Source organism: Urocitellus parryii, chromosome 1 (assembly GCF_045843805.1).
Source record: "Urocitellus parryii isolate mUroPar1 chromosome 1, mUroPar1.hap1, whole genome shotgun sequence".
Lineage (NCBI taxonomy): Eukaryota > Metazoa > Chordata > Mammalia > Rodentia > Sciuridae > Urocitellus > Urocitellus parryii.
This window is the reverse complement of record NC_135531.1, coordinates 238,493,099-238,517,880: the sequence shown is the minus strand read 5'-3', so window position 1 is coordinate 238,517,880 and position 24,782 is coordinate 238,493,099. Positions and strand designations below refer to the sequence as shown.

General features: G+C 33.8%; 1 pseudogene; it reads right to left on the bottom strand.

Moving 5' to 3' along the window:
- Positions 1 to 1,034: 1,034 nt before the first annotated feature.
- Positions 1,035 to 19,985, bottom strand: LOC113182950 (glutamine synthetase pseudogene; annotated as a pseudogene).
- Positions 19,986 to 24,782: the final 4,797 nt, after the last annotated feature.

Sequence of the window (24,782 nt, the reverse complement as noted above, 5' to 3'; positions counted from 1 at the left end):
TATCAGTTTACAAAGATTTGTGTTCCTGGGAACACATGTAGCACCAAGCAAGGGAAGTGTTATAGCAGGAGACCAGGATATTTCCCTCCATGTATTAGGGTTTTCTAGAGGAACAGAATCAACAGCAAGTATGATTATAAAAAGGACATTTGTTAGATTGGCCTCCATGACCAGAAGTTGCATAGTCCACCATGGCCATCAGCAGGCTGGGATCAGCAATGGTTCCCTAGGCTTCTTAGACCAAAGGCTTCTGGAAACTCCCTGGAGAATCACTGGTAGAGTCTGCTTTGGAAGAGTGAGGGAGCAGGAGCTTGATATCCTCAAAAGATCGAAGCAGCAACCAATAACCTGTTCAAGAAGAGCTGAGCTTGCAGATGCTACTGCTTTCTTATTCTTCCAACTTATATTCCATCCAAGCTACCAACCTATTGGACAATGTTTCCCATGCTTAGGGAGGTTTTCCACTTCAATTCACTATCCTACATGCCAATCATTCCTAGACAGACCCTCACTGACACACCCAGAAGCCTCTTCATCACCTGCATCTCTTAATCCAATCAAATTGACAATTCAAATTGACCATTCCATTCAAGGACCTCCATCACCCCAATGTCTATAAAAAGTTGGTTATACCTTAAGAAAAGACCTTTCCACCACAAAGGGGAAATTCTAACCTAACCACACAAGGGATCCTCCTTCAGCTATTTGAAGAAAAATTTTCCACTCCACAAATATGCTGGGTCCCACAGCTATGCCTAACAGACAGGCACACCTGAGTGGGCACTGCTCAGCTTCCTCACTAGCACAGTAGAAAGCTTTAGGGATGGGAAAAAGAGTGGCTGTGTATGGAGAGAATAAGAATTTAATGCCTCTATCCTAGCCAAAGAAAGCAAGATTAACTTGGCATGAGGAATTAAAAAAAAAAAAGACCTTGATATTCCACTATTTGGGTTAGAACCTGGGCAAGCATGAAAACTGAGAGGGTGAAGAGTTGGAGTGGGATGCAGAACTAGGAGGGACTTGATGGTTGAGGTCTAGTCCTCTTTGTTTTTGTACTGGAAGTGCTCATCATGGTATCACTGAGAAGATAAATACGTAAGAAGGCTTTTGTCACTGAATAGGGGTCACAGTTGATAGAGGGAAATTGTCTTTAAAGTAACCCTTCTTCTCCTGCCCTACAGTTCAGTGAATGTAGATGCAGGCACTGTAGTTGACTATGCCAGCAGAAAAGTGGTTGATGTTGGAGGTTTTGCAGAATCCATTTAGGTGCCAGGCATTGTCGCCGCCCTTCTAGGCATCATAGGTACGGATGTGGTACTAGTGCCAGTTCCTCAATGGCCTTCTCAGTGTACTTCAGACCATTCTCCTCCTTCATGATTTTGGTACTAAAGTTGGTGTGGCAGCCTGCACCATTTCAGTTCTAAGGAATAGGCTTGTGATCAAAGGTATGCATAACTCCAAAGTCTTCACAAACATGATGCAAGATGAAAAGGGCCAACCAGAGTTGATCTGCCATGTGGATTTCTTCACGAGGTCCTGTCTGGAATTCTCACAGGGCAAGTATAACCTCAGCATTGGTCCTCATAATTGTGGCTTTATCATACAAGCAGGCATGGCAATAAGCCTCCACAATTTCCACACCATAGACTTTGTTGGCTCCCACACCACAGTAATATGAACCTTGGGCATCACGAAAGCTATTGAAGGCCAACTGAAGGGGTGACAATCTGCTCCCATGAGAGTATACTCCTGCTCCATATCAAAACAGGTGTGCTGGTTGCTCACCACGCCCATTATCTGTTCACAAGTATGCTTTAAATTGGTCTCTCCAGGTTTTTATTATGCTTTAAAATTTCAAAAAACACTAGCTTGTTGGGATCCTTAAGGAAGGGGTCCTAAAACATGTCATCAGGGACAAAATCATGTCATTATTGGAGCCTTCAGAATGAAAAGGACTAAAGTCATCAAAATTCAACTTGGGCAACTTTTCTTCATATTTGGGCTCACAGTCCAGGGTGCAGGTCTTGCTGCTAAGTCTTTCTCCAGTACCATCAATCTTAATATACATAGTTTGGATTTTCTCACCCAAGGCAGCGACATATAAATCTGCTTGATACATTTGTTCAGGTGGGAACTGGGTGGCCATGGTGGAAGATGTTCTGAATGGTGGGCAGGTGGCCATTGGTTGTGAGAGCGAGAGATGAGATAACTGTGCAGCTTGGTTGCTCAGCACTTTTCCCATTCTCTTCTTTCTGTAAGCAGACTTTCTAATATTTGTTGTTTTCTATACTGTTGGTATTGAGCATCTCTTAAATATATTATTAATATTTGTCATGTTAACATTTTCTGAAATCTCCATTATTGCTAAATTGAAAGTTTTTATATTTACCAAGGAGAATGTCAGAGTTATTTATAATGTATAACTTATAAAGGAAGTAGAAATTCTTCTCAGAAGAGATTGAAAAACTGACATAGAAAAACCCATGTCATATAAACTACCCAAACTGGATCAATCGACATATAAAACTTAAACAGATCAAATTCAAGCAATGAAATTGAAGATTCCATCAAAAGCCTACCAACCAAGAAAAGCATAGGACCAGATGGACTCTCAGCTGAGTTCTATTAGATCTTAAAAGAAGAACTCAATAGATGCAGAAAAAGCACTTGACAAAATTCAGCATTCATTCATGCTCAAAACACTAGAAAACCTAGGCATAGAAGAAACATAGCTCAACATTGTAAAAGCTATATACACTAAACCTAAGGCCATTCTAAAAGGAGAAAAACTAAGCATTCCCTCTAAAAACAAAAACAAGACAGGGATTCCCTCTTTTATCATTTCTATTTAACATATTCCTCAAAACCCTAGCCAGAGCAATAAGACAAAAGAAATAAATTAAAGGGATATGAATAGGAAAGGAAGAGCTCAAACTATCTCTATTTTCTACTACATGTTTCTATATTTAGAAGATCATGAAACTCTATTAGAAAACACCTAGAACTCATATAGGAATTCAGCAAAGTAGCAGGGTTTTAAATCGATACCAATAAATCAATTGCATTTCTATACATCAAAGATATATCAGCTGAAGAGAAATCAGGAAAACTATCCCATTCAAAATAGCTTCAAAAAATAAAATATTTGAGAATCAACCTAAAAAAAGAGGTTAAGGACCTACATAATGAAAACTACAGAACACTAAAGAAAGAAATGCAAGAAAATGTCAGAAAAATGGAAAGATCTCCTATGTTCCTGGATAGGCATAATCAATATTATCAAAATGGCCATACTACCAAAAGTGCTACACAAATTTAACACACTCTCTCTAAAGATCCCAATTATGTTCTTCACATAAATAGAAAAGGCAATTATTAAATTCATTTGGAAAACAATGAGGACCATAATAGCCAAAGCAATACTTACCTCGAAAAGTCACAGTATCCAACCTTAAATTATACTATGAGCTACAATAACAAGAACAGCATGGTATTAGCACCAAAACAAACATGAAGATCAATGGAAATGAATAGAAGATACAGAGACACACCCATATAAATACAGTTATCTCATTCTAGACAAAGGTGCCATAAACATGCACTGGAAATAGATAGCCTCTTCAACAAATGATGCTGGGAAAACTGAAAATCCATATGTAATAGAATAAAATTGAATCCCTACTTCTTACCCTGCACAAAACTCAACTCTAAGTGGATCAAAGACCTAGGCATTACTGGACCAAATTCCTTAACAAGACTCTTTAAATGCAAGAAGTAAAATCAAGAATCAATATGGGATGACATCAAACTGAAAATCTTCCTCACAGCAAAGGAAACAAGAACATGTACAGAAATACTACAGATTGAGAAAATCTTCCCCACCAATATCTCAGATAAGGTATTAATTTCCAGGATATATAAAGAACTCAAAAAACTTAACATCAGAAAAATAAATAACCCAATCAATAAAAGGCAGATCTAAGCAGGCCTCACAAAAGAAGAAATACAAATATTCAAATAATTTTATGAAAAAAAAAGTTCAACATCACTAGCAATTAGAGAAATGCAATTAAAACTACACTGAGATTCCATCTCACTCCAGCCAGAATGATAGCTAAAAAAGAATACAAGTAACAATGTTGACGAAGATGTGAGAAGAAAGGTACTCTCATATATTGTTGGTGGGACTGCAAATTGGTACAACCACTATGGAAAGCAGTATGAAGATTCTTCAGAAAACTTGGAATGAAACAACCATTTGACCCATTTATACCATTTCTCAGTCTACACACAAAAGACTTAAAAACAACATACTACAGTGATGCAGCCACATCCATGTTTATAGTAGCTCAACTCACAATAGACAAGCTATGGAAACAACCTAGGTGTCCTTCAATGAACGAATGGGTAAAGAAAATGTGGTTTATATGCACAATGGAATATTATTTAGCCATAAAGAAGAATAGAATTATGGTATTTGCCAGTAAATGGATGGAACTGGAGAATATCATGCTAAGTGAGCCAATCCCAAAAAACCCAATGCCAAATGTTCTCTCTGATTTGTGAATGCAAACACAAAACAAGAGAGCATGGGGAAGGGAATAATAGAAATAAATGGGACTGGATGGATAACAGAGAGAGGGAAGGGGAGAGAAATAGGAAGGACAGTAGAATTAGTAGGACATAACTTTCCTAGCTTTGTATTTGTATACATAACCAGGGTAACTCCCCACTATGTATAACCACAAGAGTAACCACAAGAGTAGAAACCTAATATAAAAATTTATAGTTTATGTATGTATAGTCTGCCAAAATATATTCTACTGTCATGTATAACTAAAAAGAAAAAAAAACATAAAACCCCATGTCAAACAAAAAAGAGGGTCCAGAATTCATTGACTCTATAATAGAGTAAGTTTCTTCATAAATTAGCAAGTTAAGGAGTGTCCTCAGGAGGATGGTCCATAGGGGATGAGATGCAAATTATTAGTAATCACAAATTTTCAACAGTTTCATGTACTTCTAGACGTTAATTCTCTACCACTGGATTGGAAATTATCAAGTTCACAGTTTGCACTCCCTGTATAACACATCCTTATACTTTCAACAGAAACAAGGCATCCTAAGACGAAAGATAATTATCTCAACCAAATCAGTGCTACAGACGAAAACAATTTATTTCCATATATTAGGAGTAAATTAGGAGTTTGAATAAGATATTTTATTTGGTTCACAAGTCAAATCACAATTTTTGTTCTATGTCTCATAATGTCATCATAATGTTTTTATACTTGCTTTAGAAGATCAGTTACTCAATTTGTCTTTAAATCACTGTTAATAATGCTACAATATCACAATATGTTGTAGGACTCTCCAGTGTTCTAATTTTCACATTGTTTAAATAACCATCATGGTATGAGGGTTAACTGAGAAATGTGAGAGATTGTTCTGGGTGGATGAAAGATTTTTTGTGTCAAGCAGGGTGTTGGTTATATGAAAGTAACATCAATTTTGCAAAAGTTGATTCATGATACCTTTAAGATTTGAGCATGTCATTATTTGTAAGTTATACTGTAATAAAATAATTTTAATACTGAAGTTGAGATACAGTTAATGAGTAATAGATTGTGTTCTACGTTACCTACTTTTATATCTTTTAACTTGGAAAAGAATTACTTTACAACAGAAGTATACTCAAAACAGGAAAGTAAAACATTATTACAAATAAGTAATAAAAGCAAAGACACACCTGTGATGTAATCATTCAGTTGTTACTAGTAACATAACATTAACATCTATGTCTCATTCTTGATGAAACCAATCCGAAAGCTTCATAATCCTGAAGAAAGTAATAATCCTTGCCTTTAAAAAGTATTTTTCACATTTGCTTGTATTTTAAGTCAAACTGTAGAGTCTCTATTAGAATATATCTCCAAAACCCATCTTCAAATCAATTTTTATTCAAAAAAGAGATGTACAGAAATCATATCTTTAAAAAATCAGTTTGCGCTTCTGTTTTTTTTTTCTCTAACATCCATATTTGAGCATATTTTTATAGGGCATGTATATTTCAGGGATTTACTGCTTTTGATCCTTTTTGTGTATTTAAAGTGTACTCTCTTTTCATATTATTGAAAAGAAAAACTCATATATGTTTTTCTGAAAAAACTTTCATAGTTGACCATTTGAGTGCTTCCTTGATAAGGTTTTTCATATAAGTAGTATAATATTTTCTGTTAGGACATTTTCTACTGAAGATCATCAGTTTTGTTTTAGAATAGTTGTTTAAAATTGCGGTTAAACTAACTACAATAGTTCCTACACACATAAAAATCAGTGCATGATATGATGTCATCTAAATTAACTGCCACATTATCATACAGGTTTTCTTTTCTCTTTTTTTTCTTCTGTACTTCATGTTTTCAATAAATATTGCTTGGAAGTTCACAGCATAAGAACTCTCAAAGTGAACAATGGACAATGGTCTAGCCCTTTTACTCACTTAATTCTCTCTCTCTCTCTCTCTCTCTCTCTATATATATATATATATATATATACATACATACATAGACACACACATATAATGTATTGCATTTAAAATTATGTATATACAAAAGTGTTTATGTGCATAATTGTACATTGTTTAATAACAAAAGATTTAATTTTGTAGTGTGATTATAGTGGAAAAAGGTAACATCTGAATGATCTTAATATGCTCAAGTAAATTTCTATCACATAGTATTTATTATGGATAGAAAATTAATACATGCTATTTGATTATTATCAAATAGTTTCACATTTAAGTTGCTATCACAGGTTTTTAAATTATTCATTCCTTATAAATATTACTTTTTCTATGATGCTTACTTTTTGTTTGTGTTTTAATTTTTCTTATTAAGGTTTCAGAGCTTTGGGGCAGATGAGTGGTTTTCTGGATAAGAAACCTGTCTCTTTTTAAAGAAGATATATTCATCCATAATAGGGTATTGGGTGCCACTTCTTGGACAAAGCCCTAAGATATCTGATGGCTGCATATTTTCTAAAAAGCTTGTAAAATGGGATTCTAATCAAAGAAGAGATCTATGAAAATGGACACTAATATTTGTAGTTTTAGAAGGTGATGCTTTTGGTCATATATATAGTGTGACCTCTCTGAAAATTGCTGTACTTTGAAATACTCTTACAAGGAATAATTTCTCTCTTGTTATTTCAGTGTGTCATTCTTAATTTCATATTTCAAAGATTGATCACTTTGAAAAGACTATGGGAATAATTCAACCCAAAGCCTTTTAAGTGCTAGATATGTTCACTGTGCCTATCTATAGATGACAGCAAAATATTAATTGTCTTCCAGATTTTTACTTTTAACTATGCCATTATATCAGGTAATCACCAGGCTAGCACAGGTTTTAAAATAAATTCACCAAGCTTTGAACGACCATTTTGCATATGGCAAAGCCCTTATTGATTATTGTCCCTTCCCCTGTTTGTGAGAAGTCATGTTCCTCTACTGTCACTGCACTTTTACTACTTAGCTTTATATTGAATGATGGATCCTCCCTGCCTGCTGGAACACACAATTTGTTACTCAGAATCAGAAATCCCACTGAGAAAAATAACAGAATTTAAAGGTCACAAAGTGATGTGGGCTACTGTCTTCTTTTATCACTGAGTAAAGTAGGGAACCATAGGGTTTGGATTTAATCCTAAGTGATTCAAATGACTCACGTGGTGAGGAAGACAGGAGGAGGGCTCACGTCCACTGGTTCACAACTCCCTCCTCCTGTACTTTCACTTTTATCCAAAGCTAACACATACCTTCCACTTGATGCCCCTCATATTTCATTTATAAAACAGATGAACTCAAATAAATCTACCTCATTACCCCATCTTGTTTCACATTTCATTCTTACATTCCCTGAATCCTATAGAATGGAAGAAGTGACTTGGAAGGTTGAGGCAGGAAGATTGAAAATTTGAGGCCAGTCTGGGCAACTTATTAAGACCCTGTCTTAAAATTAAAAAAAAAAAAGCTAGAGATCTAGCTCAGTAGTATAGCATACTTGGGTTTAATCCCCAGTATTAGCACAAGACCCAGCACTAACTTGCTATATGATTTAATGCAGCCATTACTTACTGTGTTTTTTTCTCTATTTCCATTTTTATTTTACTAATAGCTCATTTTTATTAGCAAACATATTTTTTGATGAATGAAAAAGAAATAAGACATGCAATAAACCTAACATCTAGATTGTTATCCTAAACTTCTGGTTAGTCAGCAGAAGCTTAAGAATAAAAAAAAAATGAATGGATGACTTGGTGACAGCTGCATTTTGAAAAGTTCACTTACATTAAAATGAGAAGTTCAGTAAACTAGATAAGGACCCATTGTGGTACTTTACACAGGATATAATGGTAGCTTTATTTTGTTAGTTTATGTTGATGGAGATGATCAGGCAGAACTTTAGGGAGTGAAATAGGAATTATTAAGTATTGGTCAGAGAATCCAGAGAGGTAGAGGTACTAATAATGATGCATAGGTTTACAACTTGCTGATATCTGATGGCTGTGTATTATATGAAAGATGCTTACTGAGATAGGAAAGGATGGATTATTATGGGGCCAAAGTTTTTTATGAGTTAGTTTATGTTGAATTAAAGTTGAGGAGGCTAAACCTTCAAAAGTAATGGCTAAGAAGCAGCTAAAGAGGTAAAAGGGGATAATTCCAAGAAATTATTATATTTTAATCTATTAGGTATGTTTTAATACCATGCCAACTTTTTTGAATTTTTTTTACAAGTAAGTTTGATTTAGAACATTATACTAAATATTTTGCACTTCGCTATGTAGTATAGGGCTTGACAAATTTTTCTGCAAAGAGTTAGATAGCAAATATTTTAGGTTTGTCCAAATAGTCTTTCTCAAAATTACATAATCCTTCCATTGTAGCAACCAAACACAATATGTGAACTAATGGGTGTCCCTGTGTTCCAATAAAAAGTTTTCTGGATACAGGCACCAAGCCAAAATTTATGTATCCCCAAACTAGTGTATAAAGCAGATGCTTCCAAGGTGGCTGGAAATGAACATGCAAAGGAAATCAAAGGCATTAAAAAACTATTTTCCCAAGAAGATGGTTAATATTAATATATGAAAAAAAGAATCCTAGTAATTAAAATTTTGAATTTAATATTCTTTTGAATATGAAATAAATCAAAACTCTATAATTACCCACACTATATAAATTTTCCAGAGGTATATAAATGAAGCAGATGTTTAAAGGCTCAAGTCTACACATATAAATATAAATGGAGTGGTGTATTAGGGTCCTCTAGAGGAAGAGAACCCGAAGGAGGTCTTATTTTTATTACTGTGCCTGATTTGTCAGTTAAGGACAAATGAAAATGAAAATCTCATGTTGGATATCAAGATCCTTTTACTTTTGTCAGGTCCATTCAGGTGTATGTGCTGAGTATGACACCACCTCTGGTCAAACACCTGCAGCAGCGTGGGGCCAGGTGCCCTTTGCCTTGTAAGTCTTCTCCCTCTGGCCCCTGGGGCATTCACCTTAACTGATCACTTGCTTTGTAACAAATGCAACATATTCCTCCTGGTGTGTTTGAGCCATATTGCAAGCTCATTGCTCCCCAGTGTCAACAGTCCATTCTAATTGACAACCTTTCCGGGATTGATGGGTAAGTTGATAACATATACTTCCACATAGATTTTAGATGGTGCTAAAAGAAGAATGACTCTTCTATGTCTTATTTCCCATGAACTCCTTGCCCAATGTGATAAAGCTAGAGAGAACAATGGACATTCATGAAGCATACGTTCTCAGAATGAAGCAGTTCTGGTCTAAAGAGTACAAGGGAGAGAGACAGACAATGTGTTGTCATAAATTTATACTGCAGTGGATGTTGAATAACAAATTAACATAACAGAACACAAAGTTACATTCAAATTTTCTTTCATTCCCCAAATAAAGTGTGTTTTTGACAGATGTGTATCATCATCAACTAAGCACAAGAATCTTTATAGTCAAGCATTCCTAGCGGCAAAATGGACAATGTGGCATCATGAGTATTCAGTGAAAGTTTCCTCTACCAATTACTTCAAATATTCATCAATAAGTTGCTATTATTACAAGAGGTCTGTGAGTGAAGTCATATAATTTTTAGGGGGAGTTCTTTATATGGACTAAAGAGCCTCATAAAATCACTTTCTTTGAGACTATACATACCGTAGGGAAACCCAGAGGAAGTGGCTATTATATAGGTAGGCAAAGAGATTTTTGAGATGTTGATAAAACACAGCATGAGTGTGGTCCAGAGAAAACAAGTTGTAAATGCAACTCAATTTCATATCTCTGCAATATTCAAGTTACTTGTGTAGATACCGGGGATGCTTGCTTTTATTAGAAATTAGAAAATGGAGAAAAATTACAAAGTGGAACCAAAGGAATGAATATATATATATATATATATATATATATATATATATATATTCCACATACATTTAAGTGTCTTGAGAAGAGTTTTATGGAAAAATTAATAAAATTCATTTGAAAAAGTTCAAGTCAATAATAGGTAAGAAAAATCATTACACAAATATAAGAAATACAATCATAGTATACCTTGGAAAACCTCCATTAGAAATATTTACAGAGTCAAAATCATTTAAATCATAAATAAACTTTTGAAAAAATGTGATATGGAAGAGTTAGAGATTAGGAGAGAAGGAAAATAGGGAAGAGAACACTCATCTTCTGCAGTAGGAAGTGATGAATAATGCCTAAAATTTTAAAAAATATCACAGAATATCAGTGAAAACTTAATATCTAGAATTTTTGAGGTAAACAGAAGAGTTCAGTTGTCAATGTGATTGTTTCAGGAAAAGGGAAAAAAGTAATAAAGGATGATAAAAATATTTGTCAGAATTATTAGTCACAGATCAAGGTGAACTTTAAAATTTCTGTATTTACTAATTTGATAATATTCATATTTAGAAATTATTCTACAATCAAGCATTTGATTTTGGCACAAATTTACTTTTTTTCTCAGTGTATATGGTTGTTTTTGCTTTTTAAACTGTGTTTTCGCTTGATTTGTCTATGGATAGACATGGTAAGGTGAAAATAGGTATATTGTAAATCAAATATAATTTCCTAAAGTAACTGGGTAATCTATGTAATCAGATCAATCAATTCAATTTGTCATTAACTCACTATACCAAGAACTGCATAAACCCAATTAGAATTATTTTGTTTTTTTTTGTTGTTGTTGTTGTTGTTGTTTTTGGTAAATATGGAAATGTCACAATAGCATGCTCTTGCCATCAGATGGTGATCATGTGCTAATTAACTGGTGCTTTTCTCCTAGATGCCCTTCATATTTTAGGACCATCTCTGGCAAAGACATTAGTGATCTTTTCATTTTTTGGTATATCCTAATCCTTCGTTGATCTCTTTAATTCTTCAGATTGAACATCTGATGGTAAAGTGACTTTTGTGGTTGTATTGTTGAGAAACTTTCTAAATCCCAAATTCTTAGATTAATAGGGTATGCTACATTTATCTCTAAACATATGTCTATTGTTTCTTAAGTTTTGTGTTTTTAGCTTCACCTCATGAATCTCTTTCAGTTTTCCCTGGAATTTCATACTTATGAAATAGCCTTATTAATGATGACTACAGCCACAAATTCCATGACTCATCCGGCTTTGTTGCAAATGCAACTCAATTTCATATCTCTGCAATATTCAAGTTACTTGTGTAGATACTGGGGATGCTTGCATTTATTAGAAATTAAGAAATGGAGTTTTCAGGCACAAAAACATTCCTCTAAACTTCTTTTTTTATTTGTACTTTTTAGATATAAACAACAGCAGAGTGTATTTTAACATATTATACATACATGGAGTATAGCTTATTCTATTTAGGATCCTTATTCTAGTGGTGGTACATGATGTGGAGTTTCACTGGTGGTATATTCATATATGAACATAAGAAAGTTATGTCCCATTTATTTTGCTATCTTCCTAATTAATTTACTTCTAAGTGTGTGTGTGTGTGTGTGTGTGTGTGTGTGTGTGTGTTGACTACATAAATGTAAGGGTGCATGCATAGAGAAATGTATATCTATACAATCTAGATGCAACATCTCTCCCAAAAGGAACAAAAAAAATGATAAAAGTTACACATAAAATTCAGAATTTGTAAAAGTTGCAATGGTAGATCAATTATTTATTTCCAAAAATATTGGAGAAAAGCGTTCTTTAAATGAAAATTTCCCCAGACTATTTTAAAACAAGAGCTTAAAGTGTTCACTTTTAAATATCCCTTTGTCTATAGCATTTAGACTCAAAGGAATAATCTGGCCACATTTTAAGACAAGGTGTAAATGTGGCTTCATCACTAAAAACAACCTATCCTAATGTTATTTGATAGTGTGTGTGTGTGGGGGGGTCATTTATGAGGTACACTAAAGGAAATGTCCAGGGGCATCCAGAGGCTCTCTTTATTTTCTCTTGTAACTATTTTTATTACTAGTCTAGAATCAAATCAGGTTTCTATATGTGACTAATAACCCTCATCAAAATACTTTGTATCACCTTAAATGTTTGGGTGTTCTCATACACCTTGCCTTCAATTTGCCTATCCTCATTTTCACTTGAACAAAGCTTCCCAGGGTGAATGTTCAATTCCAATTGAAGTTAATAGGCCTAATTCTGCTGCCTCTACCCAGATCCACTTGCCTGGTGATTGAATGTCAGTACCTTCGTAAAAAGAATCTGTGTGAATGTTGTGCTAAAGTCAAGTCTGTAATTAATATAGTTTGCAAACAGTGGAATTTAATTTCCAGATGTAGAGAGTCTAAATTTTATCTGATAATCTAGACAAAGGAATAAATTCGAGAAAGGAACAGAATGAACCTCATTCTCACTTCTGTTTATAAAAGAGCTCATAGCCTGGAGGATAAAATGGGGTTCATGAAATTAAAATGCTATAGGAAAAACAATTTTTATTCAATTTTATGAGAAAATATCCTAAATCCTTTTACCCCCTCTTTGCAATATACTTATTAGACAACAGTTATTTATGCAAATATTAAATAGTGCTTCAATGCACATTAGATTGTATTATCTACTTTATTTCTCTTGGTGATATGGGCATTTTTTTCTCCTCTTACATTCTAATTGTATATAAAATCACTTAATGCATTTTATATATACACAAGTGCTTCATAGTATATATAAAATCTTTGTTTTGAATTTCAACATCTGTTATTTATTTTCTGAAAGCATAATATGAATTTTTAAGTTGCATTCATAGCATGCAAACAAAATAAAATAATAGGCAAAAGGCCCCTGGCATTTACCATAAATATATATAAGCAAATATAAAGTAAGCCAAGTGATTTTGTGACAAAATCTTTCTGAACTGTTGCATGGTATAATTTTGATACTGTCACATTCCATTTTATATTGAAGATTTTCATAAGATGGTCTCGAGTTAAGCAGAGGAAAGCTATTTGATTACATTCTGAAGCAAGTAGAATTAGTTTTTGCCTATGCTTGTGAACAAAGGAAAATTCTTCCAAAAAAATAAAGTTGAAAGATTTGCAATTTAGGAAACTTTGGTCTTTATTTTTTACATTTTTTTTCACATGTTGATCATATGCAGAATTTGACCATTGTTAACATTATGACTATCATCCCCTGGTCATCATTTGAAACAATGAGTTGGGCAATTGTAATATAATATCTTACAAAGCCTTCATAAGTACCTCCTGAGATGGTAGTACAATCATCCACATTTCATTCATGTAAAAACTGGAGTCCAAAAAAGGGCATTTGCCATGTATAATGGCATAATTTACTGTGAACATACTTTATATACAGAGTTATGAAAAATTGTTCTGTGAATGAATAATTATGAATGTAATGCATTCCACTATTGTCATGTATGAAATAAATATTTTTTTTTTTAAAAAAGGGCATTTGCTAATCACCTTAGACCTGAACTCAGCTTTGCCTGGATTTAATTAATATTTCTATTTTAAAGTCACTAAAACATTAATTGAACCAAATACTGAATACAAATTATGGTGGCTTATAACAATTCTGGCTCTGAGTTAAATACTCAGGATAGATCCTGTAAACACTTTACTTAGAAATTTCTGTCTTTTTATCACCAGAAAGAAGTAAATTAAGTTTAGTATTACCTTGAAATCTTTCAGTGAACTGTCTCTAACTACCTTATCTTTCTGTGCCCTAATTCTCTAAATAATCTTCCATATTAGCGTTCCCAAGAGAATCAGAAGCAATCAGATATAGATAAAAATATCTATGATTGTAAATGATTGGATCAAAAGATTCTGGAGACTCTGAATTCCCCAGATCTGAAGCAAGCAAGATGGACTCCCTGGAAAGTCAATGTCATAGTTCCAGCCTGAGTCTGAGGGCCAGAGAACCCAAAGCTGCTGATGGTATGAATTCCAGTCCTAAAGACAGCCATCTTGAGACCCAAAAGCTAATATTTTAGTTTGAATGTAAAGGGAGAAAAAGACCAACATCCCAGCTCAAGCAGTCAGCAAAGAGGAACTCCCTCTTACTCAGCCCTTTTTGTTCCATTCAGGTCTTGTTTGGATTTGGCCCACTCACTTTAAGAAAAGCAATTTGTTTTACTCAGTATCTGAATTCAAATGACCTTATCCAGAAACACCCCCACAGACATACTCAGAATAATGCTTCTGTGATCCAATCAAGTTAACACAGAAAATTAACCATCACATCCTCCCTCCCTGAAAAGTTCTGATAGATACAGAACTGACTTATATGACGTAATTTGGGGTTCGATCCTGTTTTAGGACATGTTTCATGAAAGCAGGACTTTGATCTGCTTCTATAATCCCTTTAAACTCAACATTTAGAGCAGTGCTTTAAAAATAGAGTGTACATTTGAAAAATTGTTGTTGGGTAAATGTTGTTACAAGAGTGTTTTGGATTCAGATGACAATCTCCTATTTTATAAAGTTATACCTATATTAATACTGGCTTTGAACAATTTTATTAAATTTAAACATTTTCAGAAAACATAATTAAATATGATGGAATCAGAGAAAAGGGGACTTGTTTTGTTTTGAATTAGTCTAGATCAGTATTATAGAGAAAATGAGACAAGTTAGGCTCAGAAGTTTGAACTGGGTTTTGATAAGTTCAGAAAAATAGAAAAACATATTCTAAAAGGGATACAGAGTTTAAATAAATATTCATAGGAGAGAAAACATTGGAAAATAGGAGGGAGGAGATGTTGATCAAATTTGAGCAAGTAAAGATATTTATAATTTTATGAAGAATAAAAGCAAGGCCGAAAAAAGTTTGTTCTTGATATTTGAGGAGAAAATATCTGAAGTTAGGATTTTAGGCATGGAACCATGCTTTAGAATCTGAACTGTTCAGTATTATCAGGATTCGACATTCACCTGCAGGGAAATGGGACTCATCAAAAGTCCTTCAAGAGGTTAATAGTCTAACATATGTAAAGTATAAGAAAGTTAATTTCACTGTGATACATAACTTGTAATGAAAAAGAGATTGTAGAAAGAAAATAAATAGAAGGTGACTGATATTTTATTCACAACACATTCATTCTTCCATAAGGAGAAGCAATACCAATTATCTTCCAAATGAAAGGATCTTTTTCAATGAAAGAAATACATTCATCTTTGAGGAGATTAACATATGGTAACAAACAAAATTTAGAGGCTCCATAAGCAGGAGCTCCCATATCTCTTCATGCCATTCTTGTTCAGCTATTCAGGGCACAGCATAGAATTTCTAGACTGAAGCTGAGAACAAGCACTGAGATACTCACTGTGAAATTGACATGTAAATTTTTACTTCCTGACAACAGCAACAATAAAAATTTCTTTGCATAGATCATTGTTTGTAGCTTCCTATAATTAAACTGAAAGCTAAAACATTCCTCCATTCATTAGACAGATGAAACCTATGAAGTTATTTTTCCTTCAATACTTAGAAATAAGTAATGAGTTAGTGTTGACTATAGTTTAAGGTGCAGGGATATCTGCTGTTTCCATTGTAAATATTGCTTTATTTATAAAATCATAGCCATTTCCTGGTTATAAGACAACATTTTCCCTTCCTACCTCATTGCTCTGAAAAGTACCAGATGAACATTGAATTATAGTAGCTTAAAATAGCAAATAGTTAGCTTGCTCTGTGTGTGTGTGTGTGTGTGCGCGCACGCGCATGTGTTATGAACACTACTTCAGCCTAAAACAGATTAGGACCAAAAGCAGGATTGACAGAAGAGAGAATGAAAATGAAGAGGAAAAACATAAAGATTTATCATTAAAACAAAATTGGGTGTGATTTTTTTAAAAAAAATGTGATTGAAAACTTATCTCATTCTTTTATTCAAATACATAAACAAAAGACATATCAAAAGAGAAGCAATGATTTATTATTTTTATTCAAAATCATGGTAGAAAGACTTTGCACATGAATCTGCTGCCATGAGTCTAGCTCCTGGGAAAAAGTCAGTCAGTTTCACATATTTGTCTAGAATTCAACTGAAAATTGGAATTCCAGTTATTGATAGGGATTTGTTTTTTGTTCTCAGATCTTGTGTTCTTGAAATCGACTTTCATAAAAATACTTATAAGATAAATTTATTTTATCAATGTCTTACTTAGATTCCAGGCAAGACTGAAATGGTAAAATCATAGCAAAATTTATTAAAGAAAGCAGCACTCTTCCAAGAGGGAGAAAAATGGGTCTTTTCCCAGCAGAGAGCTATAGCTCATTTCCTTATGTGTAAGGTTTTATTGGAAGAAGAGCGGTTTGTTGGACAGTTCTGCCCAAGCCTAACCTATGGGCTCCAGATTGACAGGCTACATTATTTAACAGCTTAAGGGCAACTCTTGTTCATCTTGTCCTGGCTGACAGGTCCTAATTGGAGCTGGTTTTCAGAGTTTGTGGTTGGTGGACTCTGGGCTCAATCATCCTGCTTTTCCTAGGACTGGAATCTCAGTATGTTCAGGGTCCTGCTTAAAATATTTTAGAAATTAGGCCCTTTTGAGCAACATACCCTTTTCCTTTGGTTCTTACTTCTGGAGTTTATCTGTCTTCCTCCTATTGTAAAAGGAATAGTTGATAAAGCTAAGAGCAGGAAAAAGTCCTGAAATAGGTATCTTGTCAGACCTTGTGGTACCACCGAGGCAGGGCTATTGATTAACTGATTTATTTTGCAGTAAGTATTTTTTAAAACCCCTAATCCACACTGATGTATAATTATTGCCTAATGCAAATTTTTCATATTTGAAACAGGAAAATTGATTTTCATAAAAATACTTTAAAGAGAAATTTATTTTATCAATGTCTAACTTAGATTCACTCTAAAGGGACACTGATTATAAACTACAAGGAAAACGGAAATATAAAATTTATTATAATGAAAATGGAAGATGATTTTAAAAATTAAACAGGAATTTTCAGTTAAATGATGCTTTTTAACTTTGGTATATAGTAAAGAAACCATGATTATATGACTAGAATTTTCTGATTCACAGTCATGAAATCTAATTGAAATTATATTTTTCATATTCAAATATAAAATGTATATCTATGATAACTCCTTAATTTGAAGCCTAAATCCTCAACTTTCAATATGAATTATTAAAAATTTACAGTATTCTTTGATTAAATAAGATTTTTCAGCATTAGCTATTCTGTTTTTTTAAGGAAAAGAATAATGTACTCTATCACAACTGAAAAATTAATTTCAAAAGCACTTTACATTTTTGAGTAAATAATTCATCATTTGTTAAAAAACAGCATGTCCTTAACTATTGCTTAAAAAGTTATTTTGCCTGTAAATAATTATACTTAAATTACTGATTTCTGGAAATACATTGGCCATAAAAATCTTCCTTAAAATGTCCTCTGGGTTAAAAATTGTAAAAACAGTGTGTGTGTGTGTGTGTGTGTGTGTGTGTGTGTGTGAGTAAAATGCCTGAGACTTATGGTATCTTGTACAAAGAGAGGAGGAACTGGTCTCTTTTTTTCCCACTTTATCAGTTAAAAGTAGTGACCTTGGTGAAGGAATAAAACGGGGTGTAGTTGAATTCCCTGCCTCTGTGGAATGGCAATGAGGCCCATGAAGGCATAAGGGATGCTGAAAAGACATCACAGATGACAAAGTTGCTGGCAGTGGGTGAAAGAGCAATTGCTGGTAAGAGATAAATCGTGTTCTAAGACCCAATTTATTCAGAATATCTTAGTATGTGGGAAGATGGAGGAGAAAGAAAAATAACAAGAAAGATAGCTTTGGAGGTGGTGCTGGTGACACAGAGAGGATGCAGGACTACTTGGGAAACATGAATGAGGACATGTAGAGCGTGCAGCAAGGGAGCGAGATCAGGGAAATGGAAGTGAGGGAAGAGGAAGATGTGATGCCATTAAATCTATTGCTTCCTCCAAGCTAACCAGAACCTACGTGTCTTCCATTTTTCACAGAGATTTTGGAGTTTGAGACAACAAATCCTGCCCTTGCATATTTAGGTTTATGATCATATTTAGGGTTATGATGATACCTGAGTCAGAAATAAATACAAGTTTAATGTAGATAAAATTCAAATGTGAACCACTCTGTAGTCTATAAAAAACGTCCACATTGATATATATATATATAAAACATGTATGCTGGGGCTGGGTATGTAGCTCATATCAAGAATCATGTTAGGAATACTGCAATACATATTAATAAGAATTCTAAATAACATTCTTTTATCTTTAGAAAATTAAGTTATTTTAATCTTTTTTGTTCAAAAAACATTCCTTCAGTAAATAAGCAAAGAAAATCCTTCAATCAAATAACTCTATCCAAGATTATTAAATAACAATTTGGTGAAAATCCTATTAGAGAACAGTCATTGATTTTTTAATATAAATATAAATTGAAAATATGGAATCTTAGAAAAGATGCAATTTTATTTATAGAAAAAAAGAACAGATTTGTTATTTTATTTTCTTTCATAATAAAATACAGAGAGGTATTTCTAGCTGCCTATAATATCTCTGCTTTCTCTCTCTCTCTCTCTCTCTCTCTCTCTCTCTCACACACACACACACACACACACACACTTTTTTGTTTTGTTCTGTGGTGTTGGTGATCAAATTCAGGATCTTGTGTATGTTAGGCAAGTGCTCTACCACTAAGCTACATCCCCAGCCCCAACATACATGTTTTATACATATCAATATAAATATTTTTATAGACTACAGAGTGATACACATTTGAATTTTATCTACATTGTTATCTTGTATTTATATCTGAATCAGGTATCATCATAACCCTACAACAATATTGCAAGAGACCCACATCCAAAATTGTGTGAATATATTTGGAAGCATTATTTGCAGAATGCTTTGGAAACTCTGAAGTGAGTGTGGGTGGATGGAACATGATAAATGACAGACATTTGCGGGAAGGGACTAAGAACAGCTGTGAAGTCTGATTCTGTTATCTGTAATCTATAAAATTACCTTTAGATTAGAAAAGGGATGATTTAAACTATGCCTGAATGTGTTCAATAAGCATACTGCCTCTTGGAAAAGAACAATTTCTCCCAAGTGAGCATGTCATCTCAGGCTGCTCAGCAGAATAGAGTCTAATCTGGCTTTCTACATCCTTTATTTAAAATTGTATTGGAAATTACCGGTCTTTAAAAATCTTTTTTGGTGAACAGTGGGTTTCAATCTTCTCTCCTGAAGCCATCAGCATATCAGCTTTGCTGTGGTTCTTACTATCTGAAAGGAACAGATTTCAAAATTATCATAATTGCTCATTAACTATAGTAGGATAGTGATGATTAAAGAATTGATGCTTGGTGGCAAATAATTTCCTGAGAGATTTTAATTGGAGAGCTTAAAAAATATCACACACCTGAAATTACCATGCTTTCAAATTTAACCTATGGTTTTAAACATCATGACAAATGTCCTATAGTTTCCTCAGAATATCTGATATATTAAAGGTATTCAAATGTTTGTGCATAAATGTGAGATTGCATTTCTAGGGTTGTCTCTTCTTTGTCTAGACAGTTTGAATTGGATGATTTATGTAAATAAGGGGCTAAAAAGTTTAAAAATGTAAAGGGACAGGTAGTGAGTATTTTCAGCTTTGGGATCCACTTGGTCCTCATATCTAGGACTCATCTTTGTTCTTCTAAAAAACAATTTGTAAAGGACTGAGCATGCTTATATTACAATAAGAGTTGATTAATTAAAAAAATAGGAATATAATAGATTGAATTCATGGGTCATAGTTTGTCAATCCTGTTCCAAGTGATATTTTGTCTTGAGTTTTCCTGTTTACATACTTTATTCTAGTAGTTAAGAAATCAATGTGATATATTAAGGCACCATATTGATCACTAAGATGCTCTTTGGGATATTTTATTTTCAAGGGAAACACTGACTATTTTGGTGGCCACATGAGTTGTTACTGCTCCATGTCTTTGAAATGACTCAATAAAAAAAGTCAGGGGGCCACAAAATTACTCAGACATGAAGGGAACACTGAACTGAGACAGTTGAGAAATACCTGCTTTAATCTATCCTATTTTTTTTCTTATTGGATATATGTTTTTAAAATTTCTTGGGCTGGGGTTATCGCTCAGCAGTAGCGCACTTGCCTGGCATGCGTGCAGCACTGGGTTCGAGTCTCAGCACCACATATAAGTAAAATAAATAAATAAAGGTCAATCAAGAAATATTTTTAAAAAATTTCTTTAAAGTATAATTTTTTGCTACTTCAAATCTGTCAATAATTTCCAATTGATTATTGCCACTACTTGCATGGCTGTTAATTCAGAAATGGGGGATGAGAAAAGGCAAACAAACAGAGAGAGAAAGCTGGGACCAGGTGGAACACCATCCTTTGATGGAAGAACTATGAACCAGAGCTAGCTCAGCACATTTATCATGTAGGTTTTATCATCAAAAGGATTTTCTGTGAGAAAGTTTCTTCAAAGCAGGCAGTCTTAAAGGATGAAGTACTGGCAACCAAGAATAATTGTTATTTTTGTGTTCATAATACTCTACCACTGCTGCTGTCTGAACTCAGGGTCAAGAATGATTGTTCTGTGTCTTGCACATAGCCTCTTTAAGCAGGATGTGACCATAGCAAATGGGCCATCTTGACTTTTACCTTTACACAGGAAGTTCCCAACACAGGCACAGGTTCCTCCTGTAAGACAGTCAGAGATCCTAAGCCAAGTCGCCACTCCCCACAGATTACAGAAAAACAAAACAAATCAGGCTAATTTTCAGCTTTTACTTTTAGTACTAAGCCATAATTCAAGATTTAATGCAAAAATGTAGTTAAACCAGGAAGTGTTAAACTATGTATTCTTTTCAGAAAGTGATTCATGAAAGTGATATCACAAAATCAAAAGATGAACAAAGAGTTGTTGATAGTAGGAACTAAATAAATTGATTAATTAGAGATTAAAAGGAAATTCAGCAGAGTGACAGAGGAATAAATAGAACAAATGTAAAAGAAAGCATCAGATAATACAGCAGTCTTGTGCAGGAAAACATTGATGGATCATTATACCTAAGTGTCTGTACCTTCAGGAGGACTTTGAATCAGCAAGTTTAAACAAAACCCTGACTAGTATTGTGTGCCACACCGTGGACTTGAAATATTATTGCTCAAGTAATGAAGATCACTTAGAAATTTTTTAAAGGATTAAGCTGTGGTTTGGGAGGGATACTCAGAGAGACTAGAAATGCAACCAAGAGGAATGCAAAATTAAAGTTAATGCAGCCTTTACTCAACTGCCAACAATGTCTAAGTACTTTACAATAAATTTACTCCTCAGAATGAATTTTTGAGATGAGCATTGTGATTATTTTTCTGTTTTATAATTGGAGAGACTGAGGTACAGACACATGAGGGTTATAGGGTAAGCATCAATGCTGGAAATAGGACTCGGTTTTCTTGTCCCAGATTTATGCTCCTAAGAACTGCATTTACTGCCTCTCAACAATCTAGATGAGAAGTGATGGGGGCACATTTATTATACTAGCAATGACATGGAGACACTGGAAAGCCTAAGATATTCAATTCACAGAATTTAGTGATACAGCCCAAATGGTGGAGAAGGAGCCTTCTGTGGTATTCTTCAAATTTTAAACTGGGGTGAGAGTATTAATAGTGAAGTACAAGAGGGAGAGGAATTTGATTTGAAAAGTAATCCAATCACTGATAAGAATGTTGAATTGAAATGCTAAAATATCCAGGCATAAATTTTCAGTAAGAAGTTTTATATATAAATTCAATTATTCTGTTAAAGTCTGATGAGATGATACTTATTTCAGAATGGCCAGAATTATCAGAGATGGTAATGTAAATATGTAATTGCTTACAATCATCTATATAGTGTGGATAATTACAAAAACCAGGAGTCCTCAAGAGCATATGAGCATTTCAAGGGCAGTTGAAAAAACAAGAGCCCAAATCAAGAATGCTAGGCAGATTGTGTATTAATTTACTAGTTAAGTTACAATGCTTCCCTCTTTTCCACACTCATTTCTTTTTACTTTTCTTTTGGGGGTACTAGAGATTAAACTCAGGGGCACTTGACCACTGAGCCACATCCCTAACCCTTTTGGCATTTTATTTAGAGACAGGGTCTCCCTGAGTTGCTTAGTGCCTCGCTTTTGCTGAGGTTGGCTTTGAACTCGCAATCCACTGGTTTTAGCCTCCTGAACCACTGGGATTACAGGCATGAGCCACCATGCCCCGCCCACACTCATTTCTCACAATACCCTAATGCTTAGCATACCCACAGCCCTTTATATGTATTTCTTCTGATAGAACAAAATATTCTGTTCTACTTGGTTTCACATTATATCCTCAAACCATTGAAATTCTGTACATATATTGGTAGTTTTTATTTTCATGTTAGTGGGAAATAGAAGACTCTGCTACAGATGAAGAAGCAATCGGTCTGGACTAAATAATCAGTACAGTAGATAGGGTACCAAAGCGTTCTCTGAATCATAACCTGGAAGTAAATTGATGTTGCATCACTTCTGGAAGCTTGGAATACCAAGAATGTTTCCTACGTCATTATTTAGTCTCTCCTTTAAGTAATTCACTATTAACTGAAGAAACCTAATCAAGTAATGAGCTTTTCGCAAATTTAAGCTGTCTAACCCTTGAAAACATGATGGCTTACACTATATTTGCTGCCTCTCTTGGGGGCATATTTGCCAATATCATAATATAAACAAGAGGTGAATAGGAATCTTTATATCAATATTGAAAATCTAAACAAATTCAGAAAGTAATGCTGCTAGGCATCAGGAACAGGTAGAGATTTATATTGGGAAACTCTATTTCATTAGTCTCCATTTCTGATCATTTGCTTTCTTCTTTCTCTTATTCAGAAAACTAGCTTTTTTTTTTTTTAACTTTCTGGATGAAATAAATGGTAATAAACATGGTTTCAAAAAGCCATAACATTTAAAAGCTTGAGGCACTATAGACAGATGGCTGCAATCACTTATAGTCATAAGTCCAAAAATTCCAGGGGAGAGAATCATTAGTAGATTTACAGTCTCTTTTCTGATTCTGGAGAAATCAGTGGCTAGATGATTAGATAATATGTAATATAGCCATCTGGGAAATGACTAGGGAAAAAAAATTTTTGCTGACAACCCCAAATACATTCATCCTATACAGGCATATGAGTTGTGTGTATCTGCCACTGAGCTTTTTTGTTTGTTTGTTTTAGTTGTGGTTGGACACAGTACCTTTATTTTATTTTTTATGTAGTGCTGAAGATCCAACCCAGCGCCCCAAGTGCTAGGTGAGTGCTCTACCACTGAGCCACAACCCCAGCCCCTCTGACATTGAGCTTTAATCCTCAATAGCAAACCTGCTTTTTTTCCTACATTTTCATCATGATTTGATCCAAATTATTATTGAGTGACTTTACAAAGGCAGCATAATTAATGTTTTTGAAGGAATGTGAGGTTGAGTTTTACAAAGGAGAAGAATGAACAGGAATGAAGTATAGAAGAATTACACAATTGTGCCTATCAAGAAAGAAAAATAAGTAGAGATTTATTGAATGAAACAAGAAAGTTACTTGAAATGAAAAAGAAAAACACCGTAAAGCACATTAAACTAAAATACAATATGGTTTGGAACTATTTAAGATTTTTGGTATTTGGAAAATTATTTAATTTGTTGTTATTTAAGTGTACATTAGTTATTTGCTAGAATTCCATTTCAAAACACAAATGCTTAATTCTCATTTATGTGCAGAATATATCTGTTTGCTTGTTTATTAATCACTAAATATTTGTTTCTGTATTACATTAAGTGTAATAAATTATTTTAATTCAACTAAATTCAACTGTTTCCTTTGGATATATTTTTGATAGGAACAAAGACACCTGGGTTACTTCTATTAATTCCTGCACTGGTTTTATGGTATGATAAAAATGCATATTATGTTATTGAACACTCATGCATGGTGGTGCTTGAAGTGAAAAGTATAATTTTTATTATGAGTTTAATATGTGATGTTCAATAAGTTTTCTGAGAAAACAAAATTTCTGAATTACAATGAAGTTATATAAGTACACACCTTTTTGTTTTAGAAATTATTTGAAGTATTGTCTATTTGAGAAAAAAATATGGATACAAGATTTTACTTTTTTTAATTGTATAAAAA